The sequence below is a fragment of the Diceros bicornis genome (assembly GCF_020826845.1).
Source record: "Diceros bicornis minor isolate mBicDic1 chromosome 3 unlocalized genomic scaffold, mDicBic1.mat.cur SUPER_3_unloc_1, whole genome shotgun sequence".
NCBI classification, from domain to species: Eukaryota; Metazoa; Chordata; class Mammalia; order Perissodactyla; family Rhinocerotidae; genus Diceros; species Diceros bicornis.
In genome coordinates, this window is record NW_026690897.1 from 3,054,380 (window position 1) to 3,075,425 (window position 21,046).

General features: G+C 53.9%; 1 long non-coding RNA gene across 1 annotated transcript in view; it reads left to right on the forward strand.

Annotated features, from left to right (window-relative positions):
• The first annotated feature begins 509 nt into the window (after positions 1-509).
• LOC131402030 (uncharacterized) overlaps positions 510-21,046 on the forward strand; it is a 76,995-nt gene continuing 56,458 nt past the window's right edge. Inside the window, exon 1 of the long non-coding RNA XR_009218205.1 lies at positions 510-557. This is a non-coding gene — a long non-coding RNA (uncharacterized LOC131402030). The remainder of the gene's footprint in view (positions 558-21,046) is intronic.

A 21,046-nucleotide genomic window follows, 5' to 3' on the forward strand; every position in this document is an offset into this window, starting at 1 on the left:
AGCAAGGTTCCTCATGCCTGAGAGGAGCAGTGAGCGCTCCCCAGAGAGCTGTGGAGGGTGTTGTTCCATCTCAGGGGGAGCTCCGTGCATCAGCCTGGTGGGAGGGAGGGCGCATGAGCATTGATTGGGGTGCCTGGACCTTCTTTGGATTCCTTCTTTATTTTTAGCCAAATTGATTAACTTCAAAAATTCCTCTGTTTCAGTTCTATTCCTGTTTGTCTTTAAAAAAGTTTCTCTCTAGATCCTCGCATTATGCTGGTGGGTCTAAACACCAGTCTCAGCTCGGGCAGCATATTAAAATCACCAAGCGATTTAGTTTGTATTATTTTACCTTCGCACCTGTGTCTAACTCTGCCTTCTTTTTGACCTAGAGAGTTTCCCTAACAGTTACTATGTGTGTGTGGGGGGGGCCACCAGTGAGGAATGACAGAGGAGAGGCCAGAACCCCGCAGTGCTTACCATGACCATATCTCTTGCTTCTCCCCAGCTTGCCCTCAGTCATTAGCGGAAGTCACAAAGTCCACAGAACGCAGGCCTTCGATGGACAGGTGGTCCGGGTAAGAGGCGTGGGCTGAGAGCCAATCATTCTGCCCCCTGGGGCACTTTTGAAAGGGAGAAACTTGGGTAGGGTGATGGCAAATTTGTTAGGGGGATTTTCTGAGTTAATAAATTATTTTATGCAAATGATTGCCTGACTACTGTAGACCAGGATGTACAGTACTGGAACATGGGGTAGCAAGTTGAATAAGGTTTGGGGGGGATAACACTCTAGTGGGAGAGACCATTGAAAAAACTAGCTGTACCCGAGTGTGTCCCGGCGCTGTGTGTGTTCCAGGCTGCCTTTATCTTGTTCACCATTTATTCCCACGCCTGGGGCAGTTCCTGGCACATGGTAGATATCTATAATCAATACTTAAATACATAAATGAATGCATACAGAAAGTGCTATAAGAGTACCAAAAGGGGAATTGTTAAGTCCGTGGGGTGGAATGGAAGGGAGAGAAGGCATCGTGGAGGAGGTGGCAGAGGAATCTACCAGATAGGCCGGGGATGGAGGGTGGGAGGGTTTCATGGCAGAGGGGAGGGGGCAGGTGGAGACTTTAACTGCTGAGAGCATGCTGGGTGGCTGGAGTTTGGCATGCTTACAGGGGAGTGCTGTGGCATAGGCTGGAAGACAGGTGGAGAGTGAGCGATGCAGGGTTTTCTAGGGTTGGGGGAGGAGGTGATGAAGGCCACTTGGGAAGGCGTGGGGAGAAGGGACATGTGGAGAGACATGTAAGGAGGATTGACCAGATTTGGGGCTTGATAAGAGGTCCAGGGAGTGAGCTAGAAGGAGTGGAGCCTGACTCCACTGGCAAATGAGTGGCTGCTGATGTTCTCAACTCAGATGGGGGAGTCCTGGAGGAGGGGCAGGCTTGGGTTGAGTGGGAGGGAGACGCGAGGAGGAGGTAGAGAGTGAAATTGCTTTTAGTATGCAGTAGAGTGTGGTGCTTCTTGCACAGACTTGAAAGTCCCATGGATGCGAATTCAAGTCCCTGCTTCCCCACATATTAACTGGATGACTTTGGGCAAGTTACCAACCTTCTCTGAGATTCAGTTTCTTCGTAAGTGTTCTTGGTTATTGACATAGCACAGTGCCTGGCATAATAAGCATTTAGTAAACAGTGCTTTTCATTAGGCAGTTAGAAAAGCAGGTCTGGAACTCAGTAGAGTTGTTGAGAGTGGAGATAACAGGGTAGAGGTGAGAGAGAATGCCTTGGAAATGGATGCAGCCTCCCAGGGGAGCGTGAAGAGGAGGAGAGAAGAGGGCAGAAGACAGACCTTGGAGAAGGATTCCAACACTGAAGGGTAAGGAGTAAGGCTGAGCTAAGGAACAAGATTGGAAGCTATTGGAGAGGCAGAAGAGAGGGATGGGGAAGAGAAAGGCTTGTGGAGGAGGGAGTGGTTCCTCAGGGATGGACTGGGATGGAGGAGCTCTTGCGTCTTCTCCTTAGGACATCTCGTCCTTTCCTTAGCAAGAGCCACATCAGTGGAGGGGCAGGCAGAAACCAGGCTGCAGTGGAGTGAGAAAGAATAAGAAGTGAAGGTTGTGTGGGGCAGCCTGCCTGGATCCGGCCCCCTCGGGGCTCAGGAGCAGTAGGGAATGCTCCCGTACTTTGGGTCCCTTGAGCAGGACACTGGGCTTCCAAGGATTTCTTCTCATCAGCCTTTCCTCTGTTTGTCTGATAGGTCGCCAGTGGTCAGGACTATAGTCTGTTCCTAACGGATAAAGGAGAGTTCTATTCTGGTGGATAGGGCGCAGCTGGGCAAAGAGGTAGTGGACCTTACACCCCCTTGGGATGGTGCAGTATGGAGCTGTGAGCGGTGGGGCTCTCATGGGCTAGAACCACCTGCCTTCATTTGACTCTTACCTCTCTTATCACTTCCTGGGGCCACTGTTCTGTTTGTCCCTTCCCAGTACCCTCACCCTGGCTCCCATGGAAAGGAAACGATAAAGGATTGGGTGGAGGATTAGAGCCACCCCTCAGCAGAAGAGCTGTGAGCCTTTCTCTCAGCAGAGACAGGAAACTGTGTGAGGCTTTCAAAGAGAAAACAAGTGTCCCCTAAAAGGAGCTTGATGTTCACTGATTTGAGAAGAATGTGATTGATGCAGGGAGGAATGATTGAGAAATATTCTCAAGCTTGTATATTTAACCTTTTTGTTTCTGATATTGGTCTGAAGGGAGGGCCATTAAATATAAGACTAAATCTTTTAGAAATCCTCAGTGATCCTACCAGCACATGAAATCGTCTTTGTTCATTGTCTAGTGTTTTCTTCCAGTCCTCGTTCAGATGTGCACTACTTTTCTTTTCCCCCAAAGCCCCAGTAGATAGTTGTATGCCATAGGTGCACATCCTTCTAGTTGCTGTATGTGGGACACGGCCTCAGCATGGCCGGAGAAGCGGTGCGTTGGTGCGCGCCCAGGATCTGAACCCGGGCCGCCAGCAGCGGAGTGTGGGCACTTAAGCGCTAAGCCACGGGTCCGGCCCCTTTTTTCTGTTCTTTCTTTTTTTTTGATGAGAAAGATTCGCCCTGAGATACCATCCGATGCCAATCCTCCTCTTTTGTCTAACAAAGATTGCCCCTGGGCTAAATTCTGTGCCCATCTTCCTCTACTCCACATGGGACGCCGCCACAGCATGGCTTGACAAGTGGTGCTTCGGTGCACGCCCGGGATCTGTACCTGGGAGTCCCGGGTCGCCGCAACGGAGGAGCGTGCACACTTAACCGCTCCGCCACCGGGATGGGCCCCATGTGTGCACATTTGTATACAGTAATCACACCATAGATGTGGTTTTACATGCTTGTTTTATCATTTATACTTACATAAAGCATTTTTCCATGGTCGTAATGTTTTCACAGTTACAGTTTTTCATATTTGTATGATATAGCATCAATTTAATTTATCATAATTAATTATTCATTTAACCATTTTATTAAATAATTACGTAAGCATTTCCCTGTTGTCAGGTGGCATACTGCTTTGGAGGCGGAGTGCAGTGGCCGTTGGAGATATCATGACATTTATCTTGTGTGAATATGTGACTTTTTCTTTCGTTTGGATTATTGCTCTAGGATAAATCCCAGGAGTGTCAAAGGAGTAGGATATTTTTATTGTTGTCAGAATGTGTTGTTAAATTGCTTTCCACAAGTTTTACCAGTTGATACTGCCGGCAGCAGCGGGTAGAAGTACCACTTGAATTTTGTGGGTGAGGCATCTGGGGGGGCTTAGCTGGGTCTTTGGCTCTGAGTCTCTCAAAGGCTGCAGTCATCGTAGGGTTCCACTGGGAAGGCTCTGCTTCCAGGAGCACACCGATGGTTGTTGGCAGGATACAGGGGACCCCCAATTCCTTGCTGGTAGTTGTCCAGCAAATGGTTGCTGGCCAAGCCTTCCTCGGTTCCTTGCCATGTAGGCTTCTCCCTGTGGCAGCTCCCAACATGGCAGCTGGCTCCGTCAGAGTGACCAAATGAGAGGGTAAGACAGAGTGCCAGTGAGACAGAAGCCGGTGTTCTCTCCTTTAATCTGGGCAGTGACCTCCCTTCACTTTTGCTGGCCTTCTGCTTGTGAGAAGCAAGCCACTAGGTCCAGCCCCCACACAAGGGTGGGGAGTACACGTGGGTGTGAACAGCAGGAGACGGGGCTCACTAGGGGCCATTTTAGAAGTAGCCCGCCACAACCATGATCTTGACTGTGGCCTGAGCCTCCCCTGTCAGTGACAACAGTGATTTCGTTCCAGTGGCCCTTGCCAGAGCACAGTTAGGTAAAGAAGCTCTCTGCAAGCCAGGCAGCAGAGGCCAGGCCCCAGCTCTGCCAGCCTCGCTCACCTAGGTGTACAATTTCTGGGTCAGTAAACCCCTCTTTTCCTTTGAGTCAACTTAGGGACTGTTGTTGTTCCGCTGTCTTCACCAAAGCACTTAGAATCTGTCTTTCCAAAGCACTTAGAATCTGCCTTTCCAAAGTTATCCCTCAGCAGAGGCACCAAGATCAAATCCTGCTAGAAAGCTAAGTTGGCCACACTTCATCCTCCAGACCGCTGACCCTCCCATCTCGCTCTCAGCAGAAGAACCTGCCTCCTGTTTCATAGAGGAAACAGATGCCGTCAGCTGAGAAAGCCCTCAGTTTCCCACTCGGACTCCTGCACACTTGCCTCTACCTTTCCCCGCCCTGGGTCCCTTCCCTTTATAGCGGTGGGGGAAGCGTGTCTCATCCTGCTGAAGCTGATGCTTCTCTCTGTGTCCTGGATCCCATCTCCCCCCCGTTCCTCAGAAGCCTCACTCCATCTGCTGGGCCTTCTTCCCCACAACTTCAGCCTCTCCCTCTCTACTCGTCCCTCACCATCAGCATTTACACATGACTCAGGTGTCTTCCATGTTAAGGGGCCCTGTGTGGAGCCCTCCACATCCTCCCGTTCCCCCAAGTCTCACCCCTTCGCTTCACCTCCTGTCTCCACTTCTAGGCCAGACTTCTCAGGAGCTGCCTTGACTTACTGTCCCCATTTCCTCGTCTCCTTCTCATTCCTCTGTCCGTTCCACTCAGCTTCCACCCTTATCATTTTGCTGAGTGGCTCTTGCTAGGGTTACGGTGACCTCCATGTTGCTGAAAACAAGAATAAAGCACCTGGAGACCATTGTCCAATTTTTCCCTTTCTTGATCTCTCAGCAGCGTTTGACATTGGCTGTGACGTGCTGAGCATCTTGGTGAAGAGCGGTCTTCCTTTCGCCCCTGTGACTGGGCTCTCTGAGGGCTCTCTTCCTTTCTCGTTCCTTCTGGGCTCATTTCCTGGCTGTGCTCCTGGGCCAGGCCCTCCCATGTCGGAGGTCCCCATGGCAGGACTGTGCTCTCCTCCTTTCCTCTGCCTTCTCCTTCAGAAGGTCTCACCCTCACCGTGGCTGCAGTCACCGTCTGTGTGCTCAGGACTCTCCAGCTGGCAGCTGAGGCCCAGCCTGCTCTTGGGAGGTGCAGACATCTCTCAGTGCCACTTGACGTTTGCCCTTGGCCATCTCTAAGCACTGTGAGTTCAGTGGGTCCAAAAGTGAACCCCTGCTCGTCCCCCACCTGCTCCTTCTCCACTGTTTGCCACGTCCACTCACGTTCCCCTCTAGGAATCATGTCCACTCCTTACTTAGAACACTTACCGGCTACGCATTGTGCTGAGAATAAAGACCAGACCCTTCCGTGGTCTACAGCATCCTGCATGATCTGCCCTCCCTGCTCCCCACTGGCGTCTTGCAAATATTCCCCCTCGTCCCCTGACTTCATCCACTGGGCCCTTGTTTAAACTCCCTCAGTGGGCCATGGCCCCTCCCTCCCTGTGCAGGTGCTGTCTCCCCTACGTGGAATACCGTGTTCTCCCCTCCCCTCCACACTCCTACTCATCCCTCAGACTGCGTGGATAGAGTGAAGCCTCCTAAACGCTCCTGCCCATGAACTACTTCAGGCTCCCTGAGTTTCCTCACGGAGGCCCCTGTCCTGCCATCCTTGCAGTCAGCACAGATTAATTGGGTGATAATTTTGGCTGACCTCTGCCTCCTCCACTAGACTGAACTCAGAGAAAGGGACCGGGTCTCTTCCTTCCCCTCATATTCCCATCACCAGTTAGATGTTTAGCATATGTTTGCTGTTTGGGACATATTTGTGGAGTGAATGAATGACCTGGCACTTATCTGCTCTTTCCGTTCACCAGAATCCTTCCAAGTTCTCACCGGTTTGTCTTCCTAACAGTATGGACCCTTCCTGTGACTCGGGTGAACGTCCCCCGGTACTTGCCCTTCTCAGTTGTGGGGACCGTTAAGCACATGGCGTGTAGGGACACTGGCTGTGCTGTATGAAATGGTGAGAGCCTCTTGCAGGCAGGTCATTGGGAAGCTCTAGAGGGGTCGATGGTGAAGGGTCAGTGTCTGTTGGATTCACAGGCACAGACCTCAGCCTGAGGGAGGGAACGTGGCTGTGGGAAGACCTAGTTAGAGTGAGTACAGTTAATAGAGGGTGAGGGTGACGTTCCTGACAGAACGATAGTAGCCCTGGTTTCTCTGTAGACAAATAGCCAGCCCAGAGCTTAGTAATTCTGTAGTAAACCTCTGGAGTGGAGAAGGAACTGCTTTCTCCCCCTCCCGTCGCCTGGGCCAGAGACTCTGGCCCTGCCTTCTCCAGAGAGGCTGCACCAAGAAACAGAGACAGAGGGAGAAGAGCCTTAGGGTTTCGACGCTGAGGTCCATGCCCCTGGCATGAAACATCTGGCACCACTGATGGGTATTCCACTTTTTATAAGCAAAACATCATTTCTGATACTTTTCGGGATCTGGCCCTAAGTTGATTTGTACTTGGCTTGCTCTCCTGGTCAGTGTGAATCTTAGACCTGTTAGTAGGGGGACAACTGCCCTTCTGAGGCTCTCCTGTGTTCACATGGGGTTTCTGGGTGATTTGTTGACTAGGCCCCTCCAGCTTGCCCTCCAGGTGTGGGAAGTTTGTATTCTGAGCTTGGTTAGTTTGCTTGACATACGCCCAGAGTAAGAATTTAAAAGAGGAGAAAAGAAACTGATTCTTTTCCAAGTGTCATTAATGTGTTTTTGCCAAGCAAGGAGGAGAAAACAATCCCTGTGGATCTAAAGCATCCCGGCGGTGCAGTTTGAATTTCTGGTGAAGAGGGCTGCACTTGGTTTGACTTACTGACCGCTGTTTTTACTGTCATGTAGAAGGACATGTTTTTGTCTGAGGCTACGGAATTCTTGGCAAAGGACCAAACCTAGTGGAAACTGCTCTTCCGGAAGTGATTCCACCCACTCTCTTCAGCTTGATGGAGTTCAACCCAGAAGTCCAGGTTTCCCGCATTTGCTGTGGACTCAGCCGCGTTGCTCCTCTTACCAGTAAGTGGCCAAGCCCGTGTGGCCCCAGTGACGGGCCGAGCTGCATTCTCTTAGGTTCACCCCAAGCCGTGGGCAGCTTTCAGTGTCCATCCGTCCAGTGGAGGGGCGCCCCACGTGGATAATTACAGAGAGCAGCTCATCCAGACGTTGTTTGGCTTGAAGTTGTATAATGTGTGTCTTTTTTCATCCTGGAGTTTTGTTTTTGGTTCCTTTGGTTTGTGGTTGGGCTCATGTGAAAGTGAATTTTCTCAAGAGGACGCCAGTCGGTGGTAGGAGGGGGACCCTCGAGATGTCGGGGTGCTGGGGAACCCAGCAGAGTTTTGGTGAATCCCCGGGAGAGCCATTGGGAAATGAAAGTGTGGGACTCATCCCGCTCCTGGCCAAGCCCAAACCCTGACCCGACCCAGGAATGGGGGACGGCAGGACGCTGATTTGTCAGATGCCCTGGGGTTTTGTGGAGGAAAATATGCCCCATTTCTCCAAAGTGCCGGGAGAGAATGATCAAAGCCAAGGCTGGAATGGAGCTGTTCTTGAAGTTTTGCCCAGTTACAAAGACGTCAGACACCCAGGTGCCTCCCGCCCTCGGTTGTGCGCTTTCCTTGATTGCCTCTCCCGTTCCAGCACAGTAACTGTCGGGTCAGTCTGCTGCTCTTTAGTTGACCTGACTGGTAAGACTGAAGAAAATTAATTTCATTCTGTGAGGATCCTCACGTAAATTCGCTATTTCCTTGCACCTAAGAGTGTTAATTTGTAAATCTCAATTACTCATCTCTGGAGAGTTATTGTTCTCTCTTTAGGCGTCTGGGCCGGGACAAGGAGTTGGGTCATCCTCGTTTGTGTTCTCTGGCCCCACGCTCCTGTGAGGACTATCCAAGTGCCCCCCGACCCAGAGTCCTGACTGCCCTTCAGTTGTCTTCTGAGGTTCAGATCTCAGGCCTGTAACACACACGGGCTGTGGCGTGGACTGTGGGGGGGTGACTGTGTGCACAGCACCCTCGGTCACAGTGATGACCGGGGTAGTCCCTCAGCACCGTCACTCGGAGTCAGCACTTCCATATGCTAATGTATTGAGGGTGCCAGACTCTTCTACAGCTATTTTGATTTAAAAAATGAGAGTCATTATGGACTCAGTCTGGAGGTATCAATGATCTATGGCTTAAACTGTGCAGAGTCACATCCTTGGAAATCCGTATGAAATGTGCCAAGTATTCAACTAGAGTACACTGTTTTCTGTTTGCTGTCATGCCATGTGGACGTTTTGGGTCACACCGAAATGAAATCCCCTGCTAGATTTCCCCCAAGACCCCACAGCCACCCTCCAAGTGCCGTGACTGTCCTCAGTAGAGGGAGCATCAGAGCTGGGTATCTCCCCTTCTGTGCCCAGCATTTGCATGTGGTCAGCTGGGAGTTGGACTTGGTTGGTTTCCCCTGAGATCTGCTAACCTTTTGGGGGCCAGACTGAATTGTTCTGTTAAATATGTAAAATCTGAGGGTGGAGGCCCCAGGGTGGTGGTTAGACCAGAGGGCCTCTGACAGATGGGAGCAAAGGGATTCCTTATTAATCAGTCAGATTATTTTAGTCCTGGCTTCTCCATGTCTTGTCTACTTCTTCTGCTTCTCAGGTGGAGGTGGTTAAATGGGGCCTCTGTGCCAAGGAATGCCTAGAGCTGATGTGGACGGAAGTGGTATCTAAAGGCTGGGTAGCGGGAGGCTGCCCCACGAGGTTGGGGTCCCATCCTGGAGGTGGGCATTCCCGAGCTCAGTCTAGATTTGTTCTCCTGGACTGTCCTCTAGAGCACTCTTGTCTGTTCTTGTCCCTCCCGGCACTTTTTACAGTTTGTAAACATGTATATATTGGTTTGATCGTTTGTTTCTTTGTAACTGTTTGACTAGCTCCTGCCCCATGAGGACAGGAACCGTACGTGTTCACTCACTGTCCTGTCCCAGCTCTCAGCACACAGACATCGACCCGGCCCAAAGAGGTGCCCAGTCACCCTGTGTCCCTTGACCAAATGCTCCCGAGTTGTGGAAACCCAGACAAGGAATGACAGATGGAGGTCTCCCTCTATCAGGACATGACCAGGACTGGAGTGTGCTCAGACTTCGGGAGGTGTGGAGGGCAGGGTGTGGTCGGATGTGGCTGTGGGTGAGGGGCGTGCATAAGGGGCGAGCAGAGTGGGCCATGACTGTGGGTGAGGGGCGTGCATAAGGGGCGAGCAGAGGGGGCCGTGTCCAGGAGCCTCCTGGGCCTACAGCTCCGTGCGTGTGCTCTTCTCCATGTGACGGACACACCGTCATTCTGGGCTTGCACATGTCTTTGGTTTGGGGGTAGTATACCTTTCCCTTCAAAAGGAGGCATTAATGCCTGGTAGAAATTGAAGTTTAACATTGGGCTCTGTTTGTACCTGGTTCTAGAAAGCGTATTCTCATGACCCTTCCTCTTCTTGGTGACTTGCCTCTGGCCTAGCCCAGCCAAGCCACCCTTTTCCTTTCTGTGCAGACAAAGGAGAGCTGTTTGTGTGAGGCAAGAACATCCGAGGGTGCCTGGGAATCGGTTGCCTGGAAGACCGGTATTTGCCATGGAGCGTAAGGCTGGACTGGACGGGCGTGAGTGCGTGCCCACAGAGCAGACTACCTGATGTGGCAGCAGCGTCCAGTGTGCGGCTGGGCCAGGACCAGGTCCCTGGGCACTGCTTCCCCTCCCAGGTCCCCGCTGGCCTCCTCCTGCCCCAGCGCACCCTCTGCCAGGGCATCAGGAGAGACCGCGTAGTGGTGAGGAACCAGAGCAAGCGCCCAGCAGCAGCTTCTCAGGCTGCAGGCTCCCTGGCGCTGCGCTCCTTCCTGGGGCTGTGAGTGAGCAGCCTGTGCAAGCAGGGGGCAGCCTGACCAAGGGTTCCAGTCCCCCTGTGCCCTGGAAGAGGCCCTGTCAGAGGCTGTCCACGGGCACGTGGAGCAGAGAAACAGAGGCCCCCCGGGACCTCACTCAGGCAGAAGCTACAGGCCGGGCTCCACGAGGCCCAGAGGGGCTCCCAAGGGGGAAAGATTTGAAATGACAAAGCTGGCGTGCCAGGAGCTGTTTGCAGAGGCCCATTTGGAGGAATGATTTACAGCGCATTTAAAAGAAAGCAGGATATTTAATATTTAGAGTGCCTTACCACAGCCACCCAAGTGAAATATAATGGTTTTCATACCGGGGAGGATGCAATTAGACCAAAAGGCTCATTTCAGAGTTAAAGGGTTCTTTCTTAAATTGTAGTTTATCTTACTGTTTACTAAGTCAGTTCTTCTAAACAAAGCTATTGATATTTTTGGACACAGAACATATGTACTTGGTACAAAGTGTCTTATGAAAACTAAGTCTCCCGTCTCTTGTCCCAGAGGCACCACCGGTTCTGGTTCTCATGTTCCCTCCAGAGAAAGACTGCGGAGAGAGCATCTGTGCGCGCGCGCGCGACCATGTGCACACACAGACCTAAGTATTTCCTTTGCAGGCAGGATTTTAATAATGTCTTTTGAAATTGTGAAAAGCATTTTTAAAAAACACTTGTAAAAATGCAAAAGGAATGTATAATTTAAATACAATAAGGATTTATCTTTCAAAAACCCACTGCAGAGTGTTTCGAGGCACTTTGCTGTTTCAGGGGCTGTTTCCATCGGGCCTTCCCTCTGCCGCTGGCTCTCCTGGTTCCCTGTGACCTCGGCAGGCCCAAACACACAGAAACTGTCTTTGTTTGCTATAATTTATCGTTTTTTTTCCCTGCGAAAAGTCTGTCTGCAGGCTCCGGGCTCCTGTCACTTCAGTGAGTGTGTGATGACACCCTGAATGCAGTGACCACGGGCCACTCCGACGTGTCCCCTGGCTGTCATGACGTCTTACACTCAGGCTCTGTACTTCTGCATGTATTCGGGTCTGTAGAGGAGGGCAGTGCAGAGCACGAGTGGCAGGTGTGGCCTGAGAAGGTGGAGGGACTCTCGTCACACTGTGGCCACCACAGTCTCCCTCAGTGGATAGCCATTCCCAGGCGCCTAGGTCTCGGTCTTCTGTTACCTGACCACATGCCGAGCATACAGGCTGCCACTCCATGATGATTTCTGGCGGGGACGGGGGTCTCTTGCTGGCATGCAGACCCTGACATCAGTGAATCCAAAACACTTGGCCTGCCATTCTCGTCAGGTCCGCCCCTGACTCACTCAGGAGAGTCCTGTCCTGACCACGTTTGTTTCTTGAATATGTGGTTGTCTCACATTTTCATGAGGTTAGGAAACACCTACTGTGCACTCACTGTGTTCATGTGACACAGTCAGACGCTGAGCACCACACGGCAGGAAGAGTGCTCTGACTTGGCACAGCAGGTGACAGTCTCGATGAGCACCTGGCACAGGGTAGACACTCGGGCTGTATTGCTGAAGATTCACACTGTTCTCTCTCACATTACACTCAGGTCCCAGCACCTCCTGACCAGCAGCAGACTTACTCACACCTTCTGAGGGCCAGTCTCCCTGCAGGGGCTGCATGGGAGCTGCTCAGGTGCCTCGGCCTAACCATGCTGCCTGACCTTCCCAGAGACCACTTCAGATGGCCTTGGGGGTGGCCCCCAGGACTGGGGTGGCTCTGTGAGGCCTCCATTCTCCTGGGGCCTGCCCTGCCACGTGATTGAGCCCCAGGAATATATCACCTCCCCCCAGGAGACCACACTTGCCTTCTCTCTCCCAGGGTGCATCACCCAGCTACCCTCATGCGCTCATGCTCAAGAAACCCAGCCTTTCTTCCACACAAACCTTGATATTTCACACGGAACAGCCCAGATTGAGCTTGAGCTGGAGACAGTGCTTGGAGTCCCTCTCGTTGTGATTTTCTTGGGGCCACACTGAGGCCATGCTGTGCAGTCAAGTTTAAAAGGAAAAATCCCAAGAATGTGGTCACCTCCTCGAACCAGGAGTCCATTGTCTTGCTAGGGAGGCAAACAGGTGGGATGTAGCTGGTGTGGGGGCTGCCCATGAGGAGCGGAGAGACTTGGTCTTGCTGTCGCTCTGGTAGGGTGGTGCCAGCTGTTGCCAGAGAAGAGCACAGGAATCTGGGCCCAACAGAAAAATGGCCCGTGTGAGTCCACCCTCAGAGACTGAAGCTGAACAGGTTCAGGCTCATGACTGGAAGCTGTTCCTCAGCTAAGTCATCCACCCTCATTACAGCGGGAGAACCCTGAAGATGAAGCAAAAGCCTGATTGGGTCCCTGTTCCTGTCTGACTGTACGCCAGGAGTTGCCAGGTGCAGGGGATGCAGTGGTGATAAGGACGCGTTCATTCCAGCTGGCGCATCGGGCGACAGGCTGCCTCTAATGATCTGGCCTCAAACTAGGGAATCAAGATGAGGCCGCCTGCCCCCAGAGCATCCGAAGGAGGCCATGTTCATGAGGGGGTTCCTTTGGGCAGGTTCTACACCTCACCCTGGGCCTCACAACCTTGCCTGTGTGATAGAATCATCTGGGAGGTTACTGATTGATTGTGTTGATGTACCGTATTCAACAGTTGGTGGTCATTTTGGGTGGTTCCGCTTTTTGGCTATTATGAATAATGCCAGAACTTCACGTACGAGTTTTACATTGGCCCAGCATTATATTTTTTTGGATCATTCGCATACAAGTGTCTGTGTGAACATGTTTTCAGTTTTCTCTAGTGTATACTTAAGGTGTGGGATCACTGGGGTCTTCATTTAATTATTTAAGTTTGGACACTTTTACCACGTATTTCATGACACGCTCGGTGATCTTGAGTCCAAGACACCAAGTATTAATTGCCCTGAAGACAACACGGGCTGTTCCCTACAGGCTCCTCAGAGGCTCTGCCTGCTTCTCCGAGGTTCTCCCTGGACATCAGGACCCTCCTGGTGCCCCATGCTCATCAGGGTGGGAGATGGGCCTGGGACTTGCTTATGCTGCACAGCTTCCCGCTGGGTCAGCTCAGGTCCAGAGCTCCTGGAAAAACAGTTCAAATGAGATGCTCCGCCACCAACATATGCGAGGTGGGAGCTCCGGGTTCTTGCCTCCGTCCTCCTCCTCCTTCTCTGTGCTGCCTCCACCATGTTGATAGGGACTTCCTTTAACCCTCAAGAGTGTCAGAATAACTCACATTCTTTCTTGGCCATCCTTCACGCCCAGCATCCATTCCTGTTGCTTTTTCTACCACATCGATATTTTTAAAACATTGACATGTGAGTCACATAACGCAAGACCATTTTAAAGTGTACAATTCAGTGGTTTTAGCGTATTGTCTATGTGGTGCAACCACCCCCACGATCTCATCCCGCACATTCCCTTTGGAGAGCTCGTTTTCACCATCATGAGGCCCCTGGCTCCCCAGAGGAATGTCACATGATAAACCAGGGGGGCCATGTGACCACAGAAGCTGCTCTTCTGTGGCCCAGTTCTTTACATTACTTTTTGAGAGAGGGTGGGGGACGTTTTACACCGGTATTTTATCCAAGAGAAACTGAATCAGACTCTTGGGGGTGGAGTCCTGGCATGGGTAACCCCCCTGGGGATCTGAATGTGAGCAGTGGTGAGAACCTGCCACGAGCAGCCAGACCTGTTCCACGAAATATGCCCTGGTTGGGCGAGGGGCACAGTCATGGTTCTGAGGGCTGGCTGGACATCTGCTGGTCCCCTGATACTCCACTGCCCCCACCACCCCAACTCTGCACAGGGACGACTCTAGGACCAGCCAGGGGCCTCCTCCTGAGAACTGAGGCCAGCACCCTTGCAGTCCCCCTTTCCTGCTCCTATCAGCCCTCTTCAGAACCCAGACTCCCACTCAGATGCTAAGTTTGCTCCCCTGCGTGGAAGTCCTCAGTGGCTCCCCATGGCCTATAGGAGGGTGAGGCCCCTGGCGGACCTGAGCACCCATCTTGCATTTCAGCCTCATCCCCTACCTGCCACATCCACTCCTCCCTCACCCGCCGCACTCGTCCATTTCAGCCAAGGCTCCCTCTGGCCCTCTGCGCCTTTGCTCCTCCCTCTGCTGGGTCCCCATCTTACCAAGCTCAACCCTAACGTCCTGGCTCTTGGTCTGCCCCCTACGGCTGGACAGTGGTCATTCCCTCCCCCTGGGCACAGCACACCCTTGTGGTCTAGCCTGGCCTTGCCTCCTTGGAATAGCTCCTTTCCCTGTCTTCTCACCTCCTAGAGAGACGCAGGTCCAGGGGCCACAGCCTGTTGCTCGGGATCCCCAGCACCTGGCACAAGTTCTAGCACCGCCCGAGTGACAGTGACTGTGAGTGAGTGGTGGGAAAGGGAGATCGAGCCCTGGAGGTCTTTGTAACTTTTGAGATTTTGGGGGACATCAAGAGTCCCCGTGGATGTCCCAGCTCCAATGGGGTCTCTGAAGGAATGTGTGGGGCATAGTCTGAAGACCCCAGAAGGGAAAGCATTCACAGCATCCAGAACTTTCTTGGGCTCAGGGTGGTGAGAGAGCTTCAGCCCCATTGTCACTCCCTTCAATCCCCAGGTCCGCTTTTCCTGCGAGCAGGGGTGAGGCGGGTGGGAATGGAGGTTGGTGGGGTTCAGTGCAGGCTCAGGTCTTCAGCACTGCCCTGGTCACACCGGCCCTCCATGGAAAGCGTCACAGATGGGCAGTGAAGGGTGTCCAAGGTCCAAGACCTCTGTCCTGCCTGGGCATCCCCCGTGCCTACCTGTCAAAAGGGCAGGAACCAAATGCCAAGAGCCCTGTGGGAGGGACGCTGGGTACGGAGCCCTCCCTTGTGCCCCCAGGGTATCTTGTCGGGAGGCATCAGCTCCTGGGCTTCTAGCACCATGGACCTTCCTGGTGGTTTGACATCCACAGCAGGCCTCCAGGCTTGAGCCAGAGGCCCTGTGGCCAGGAATCCAGCCCCAGATCCTCCCCATGCACCAGCAAGGCCCTGTCCTGCTCCGCAGGCCCCCTCACCCCCAGGCCTGCCTCTGCCAGAGGTTTGGGAGGAATGATGGGCACAGTAGCCGGTCTCCAAGATGACCTCAGTGACCTTGCCCTCTTGGTTTCACACCCTTGTGCGTTCTCCTCCTGTGTCAAATCAGAGCGGGGCTGTATGGTGACAGAGTATGGTGGAGGCAGAGGCATGTGAATTCTGAGGCTCGGGGCCAAAAAACCATTTTGGTTCCTACACTGGCCCTTGAATCCCTTGCCCTGGGGGAATCCGGGCACCGTATTGTGAGGACACTCAATCAGCCCCATGGGGAGACCACTGTGGAGAGGAACAGGCTCCCTGCCAACAGCTGAGCCCAACTTGCCAGCCCTGTGAATAAACCACCTGGGAAGTAGATCCTCCAGTCCCAGCCAGGACTTCAGATGATTGTAGCCTCCCAAGGGACCCTGAGTCAACTGCTCAAACTGCTCCCCAATTCCTAACCCACAGAAACCGTGACACGTAAACAATCATTTTAATCCATTGCGTTTGGGGAAACTCGTTACGCTGCATCAGGTAACTAATACAGCCCCTCTCGCTCTGGGGATGTGGCCTCTCTCATCGCTGGGTGTGGACGGGGAGGTTGTTCTGCCTTCCTCCCAGCCCCTGGCCATGTTCCTCGACCATGGAATGGAGAAGGAAAGAGATGAGATGTGGCCCTGGAGCAGCACAAAATCAGACGCCCTCAGCCAACATGATATTTTTCTCCGTTTTAATTAACACTTTACAAAGTACAAAGTCTTTTGGGGGGAACAGTTGGTATTTGTTTCTCTCCATCACTCAGTACATGAATCTTGAGGGTCCCGTGTTTCTTCAAGAAAGAAAGAAATCGTGAGGGTCCCTACCAGGGTGTAAGGCTGCCCAGTTCTCCCCTCTCCAGACCTTGGGACAGATGTAAGTGCCACTGCTACTGCTGGTGACCTTGGGCAGGCCGGGTGAGGGCCAGACCCCTGAAGATGAGGTCCTGGGCAGGGCAAGGCCCCCCAGAATACCACTGTACCCCCAACATCCACTCACCCCATCTCAGGGTAACGGAAATGATCGTGGCATAGAGCAGGAGGTTGGCTTGGGATTTTGTTTGTTACCCCCTGACCCCAGCTTTGGAGCCAACCCTGCCCAGCACTCTGGAACATTTCCTGAATAGGTAAACTGAGGCAGGGAACAGGGAAGTTCACTGGGCTTGGCCTGTGACTTGGGACATGAATTTGGCCTATTTTTCATCCCCCCTTCCCACCCCATCTCCAACTTGCTGGACCCTCTTCAGGGACAAGCCCCAGTAGGCAAGGGGGCACCAGCACCCAAAACCTCTCCCTGTGAACAATGTCCTCAAGGACTGGATGCTTCTGAAGAGCCACCTCAGCAGGTCTTGCCCCTTAGGGCTGCACGGACTGCCAGGCCTCGCGGTGCACAGCAGAGCCCCTGCTGGAGACACCTCTGCCCCCTCCACAGAGCAGGTTTACACAGTCAAGTGGGCTGGGGCAGTCCTGCCACACCCCCATCTGCTCCACATGTGGCCCCCGGATAAGAATGCTACCGAGGCCTCAAAATACTGGATGAGCCAGTCCCTCAGCTAGGATTTGTGCTCTGCACACGTGTGCTGGCACACACACTATTGTGGATGGCACAGCACATGCTCACACTTACATGCGTGTGTATGAACACACGTTTGCCGTGCACAGAACACTGTCCTGCCCCCAGGGCAAGGGCCACCTTGCACTCCTGACTCTCACAGCCTCCCACCTCCTTGAAGCAAGAGCCACAAACTCCCTCACCACCAGGCTGCCCACAGACGGCAGGGGCCGGGCCGCAGGCTCCTACCTCCCATCCAGCCGCTCCTGGTGCCGCCAGCCTCAAGGCCAGAGGCTGCCTCAGCCACCAGCTCCTGCCTTTACCTTCCCAAGAGAGCAGGCGTCATAGGAGGGGTGGACATCAAAGCTGAAGTTATGGAAAGGGGATGAGAGACAGGTAAGCTTGTACTTTTGCTGCCTCTAATTTGAAAATGAAAGAAAGAAAAGAGCCAGATGAGCTCTGAGAGGTAGGGAAAGGTCTCTCCTACAGCAGGGCTCCACTCCCCTCAGGACAGCCCCGCCACTCTTCCCAAGCCTGCCCTCTGCTGGGCTGGCCACAATCCACCACCCTGGTTTCTCCCCTACCAGGAGGCCTCTGTGAATGGAGGGCTGCTGCCCCTCCCTCAGCACAGTATCCAGGAACCTGAAAGGCCAAAGTTCATGTCTTTCCACTGCTGGGAGACTCCATCATCCTCCCCCAGGTTCCTCTCACTAAGCCAATCACCAACTCCATTTCTCCGTGGATGTGGCAGCAGTGACTGGCTGCTCCCTGCCCTGGCTTACAGTGGGCACACATATATTGGGGGTATTTTCTTCCTACCCCTGCCCAGTGTTCACACAGAGAGTGGCATCAAAAATTCCTCAGTCCCAGGGCTGGAGTGCTCTGCTCTCATATGGGAGCTCCTCAAGTTTCCCTCTCTTAGCCGGGGCCGGCAAGGGCCCTTGTTGTTCCCACCTTCAGATCCAGAGGCTCAGAGAGGTGGCCCAGGGTAGCTGTGAGACTCCTAAAAGTCTTCCTGGGAAATACTGCCAGGAGGGGCTGGTGGTGAGTGAACAGGTTCATATTCGATGATCAGGCAAATGGTGCCTTGGCATGGGGTGGGGGCCTGGCCCTTCCTATCTCCCCAGAGCCTTCTCTCCTGACCTCCATAGCCTCCTCTGTCACCACAAAGGGCCAGGCCCCACCAGAGCGTGCATCATATTCTGGACACCACACTGGTCTCTGAGGCCATGCTGACTGGTGGGGGGAGGTCACAGTGGGTGGCTCTGGGTCACCTGGCTCCCTCTCTTCCCTCCAGGGGACTGTGGCCTGGGGTTCGTGGGAGGGGGAGAATGCTGGTGCTTGGGGGGCTCTGGACCCTCTGGATCTTCGGGAGTAGAGTAATGCAAACCTCTCCATCTTGGATGAGTGCCCTGGGCTGAGGGCAGTGGCATGGGTAACACCTCTTGGGTGCTTTGGAGACCCCCATGGAGGAAGGAGGTGCAGAGTTGGCACTGCCCATCTCTCTCCTGGGTCAGGACTGAGGTCTGAGGGAGAAAGATGTTTCTTGGGAACCAAGGGAACCAATGCCAAATGTTGAGCCAGAGCAGATTTTTCTACTTGGTGGGGGAGGGAAAAGGGGTGGTCAGGGCTCCCCCTGCCCCTCACTCTCCTCTCCTGGAGCTCTCACCACTCTGGATGGGGCAGGGAGGGGCGAGGGTGGTGTAGAGGGTTTGAGCTTTTCTCATCAGGGAGAGGCACGGAGGCAAAGACACACACGGGAGCCCAGGTGGTGGCTCTGAGTGCCCGCTCACCCTGCCTTTGGCAGTCTGGCCCAGGAGCCCCATTTCCCTCCTGCGCCACCTGCCTCCCCAGTCAGTGCCCAGAGATTCTCAGCCCCCACGGGGCATCATCCTCAGGTCTCCCCGAGCCATTGGCTGCCCTCAGCGCCCACCTTCGCCTTCAGCCATTGGGAAATGTGGCCCCCGGCTCTTCTGCTGGGGCATGGGGTCAAGGATCATGCAAGATGGCAGTGCCCAGCAAGGCTTTTCTCTGAACTTTTCTCTGCATGACTGGCCTCTATTTTCAGGTGTGGATTTCTGGTGCTCATCACCCCTGGTACCCCCAGGGACTGCCCTCTTGTATGTCACACAGTGGACGTGAGCTCCACGTGAGCAGGGACCACATCAGGTTGTGCTCCCTGGTGAAGTCACAGTGCTTGGCACACAGCAGGCACCGGAGGATGTTGGCTGAATGATTGAATAAATGAACCAGTGAATGAACGAATGAGTGAATGAATGTGTAATGAGCGAATGAATGAGTGTAGGAATGAATGAGAGAATGACTGAGTGAGTGATTGAAGGAATGAGAGAGTAAACGAAAGAATGAGTGAATGGGTGAGTGAATGAAAACACAGAAGCAGGTGTGATCCAAACAGGAGGAGCCGTTGTTTCTTCTCCTCTGGACTCTGCCCATCTCATGGGCCCGGGCCAGGCCCTGTCTCTCCTGGCCTCAGTTTCCCAACTGTCGCCTGAGAGCCTGCTCGTGGAACTGCATCAGCCAGCTCAGTGTGGACGCGGCTCGGGCTCTCCCCGGCGTGGGGGCGCAGGGGCCTCCCTCCAACGGGCGGTCGCGGGTGGACCCGCGCGGGGCAGCCGGGCCTCACGTCCCCAGCCGGGCGCGCGCTCGGGGCCCACGCACAGCGCGTGCACGTGACCCCGCTCCGCCGCGCGCACGCGCAACACCAACAGCTGCCACAGGGCTGGTCCCGAGGGTCCCCACTCCGCCAACTGCTCTGTGACCCCCACATCGGGTGGGGCGTTGGAAGAGGCCCTGGATCCCGTGTGGGGCCGGGTCGTGGGCGCCGTGGGGTGGAGGACAGCGTGTGGGGACTCCTGTCTCCCCAGAACTCCCAGCCCCGCGTGTCGGTGCAGCCGGTGCCCGGGGAGAGGTTTCAGAAGAGGCTGCGGCGCCCGGAGAGACTGGCCGCCGAGCCCGAGAGAGACCCGCCTTCGGTGCCGCCTCCGGGCTGCACGCGGGGGGACGGTGAACCCTTTGCCCTGTGTCCCGGGCCTTTGTCACGGAGGCCTGCTTGTTCGTGTGTGCAGGGACAGCCGGAGACCCCCATGGCCTCGGTGAGGGAGACGGGCCCTGACCCTGCCAGCCTGCAGGTGAGAGAGCTGGTCCCCCTCCCCAGAGGCAGCACCGTCCCAACCGCTGTGCCCGCCCGCTGTCTGGGCACCTGTGGGAGAGACGGGACCTGGTGGCAGGAGCACACCTGTCGCGAAGGTTGATGCTACTTGGCCGAGGAGACAAACGTGTTTCGGCTCATTGATGCTCATTCATGACGAGCTGATACATTTATTGTGGGTCGAGTATGCGGACGGAGGGGTCAGGACTCCAGTCATTTTGTTCCAATCTCTGTGGGGATGAACTGAAAATGGCAACTTGCCCTAGAGTTTTCTCTTGTCCAGTAGCCTGTTTTGTTTCTGTGTCAGGGAAAGAACTAAAATGATCCTATAGGGCCGGCCCCGTGGCATAGCGGTTCAGTGCGCGCGCTCTGCTACTGGCGGGTCGGTTCGGATCCCGGGCGCGGCCCGACGCACTGCTTCTCCGGCCATGCTGAGGCCGCGTCCCACATACAGCAACTGGAGGGATGTGCAGCTATGACATACAACTATCTGCTGGGGCTTTGGCGGAAAAATTTTTAAAAATTTTTAAAAAGGCAGCTTTCTTTGAAAATGTCCTAAGGATCAGCCCATTTCTGGCATAGAGAGGAGAGTTCTTCGTGGCTCCCCAATGAGCTAGAGCCCTGGACCAGAAGTCAGAGACACTCCTAGTGTGTCCTTGAACCCTCCCTGGGCGTCAGTTTCCTCATCTGTAAAATAGGGCTAGTGTGGAGGCCGTAAGTGGATTCCAGAAGTTCTTGCAGGTCTGAGAGTGATGCCTTAAGTTACCAAATGATCCTGAAGCCATGAAGGAGGGGTCACAAATGGTGTTGTTACCCCTTAACAATCATAAGCTAATAAATATAAAAATGAGAGGGGCCCAGCTCGCAGATGGATGATTCCAGTGAAACTCCTTCACACCTTGTGTGTCATGGAAAGTTCTCCTTTACATGCTCCCCGGGCAGGTCCTGC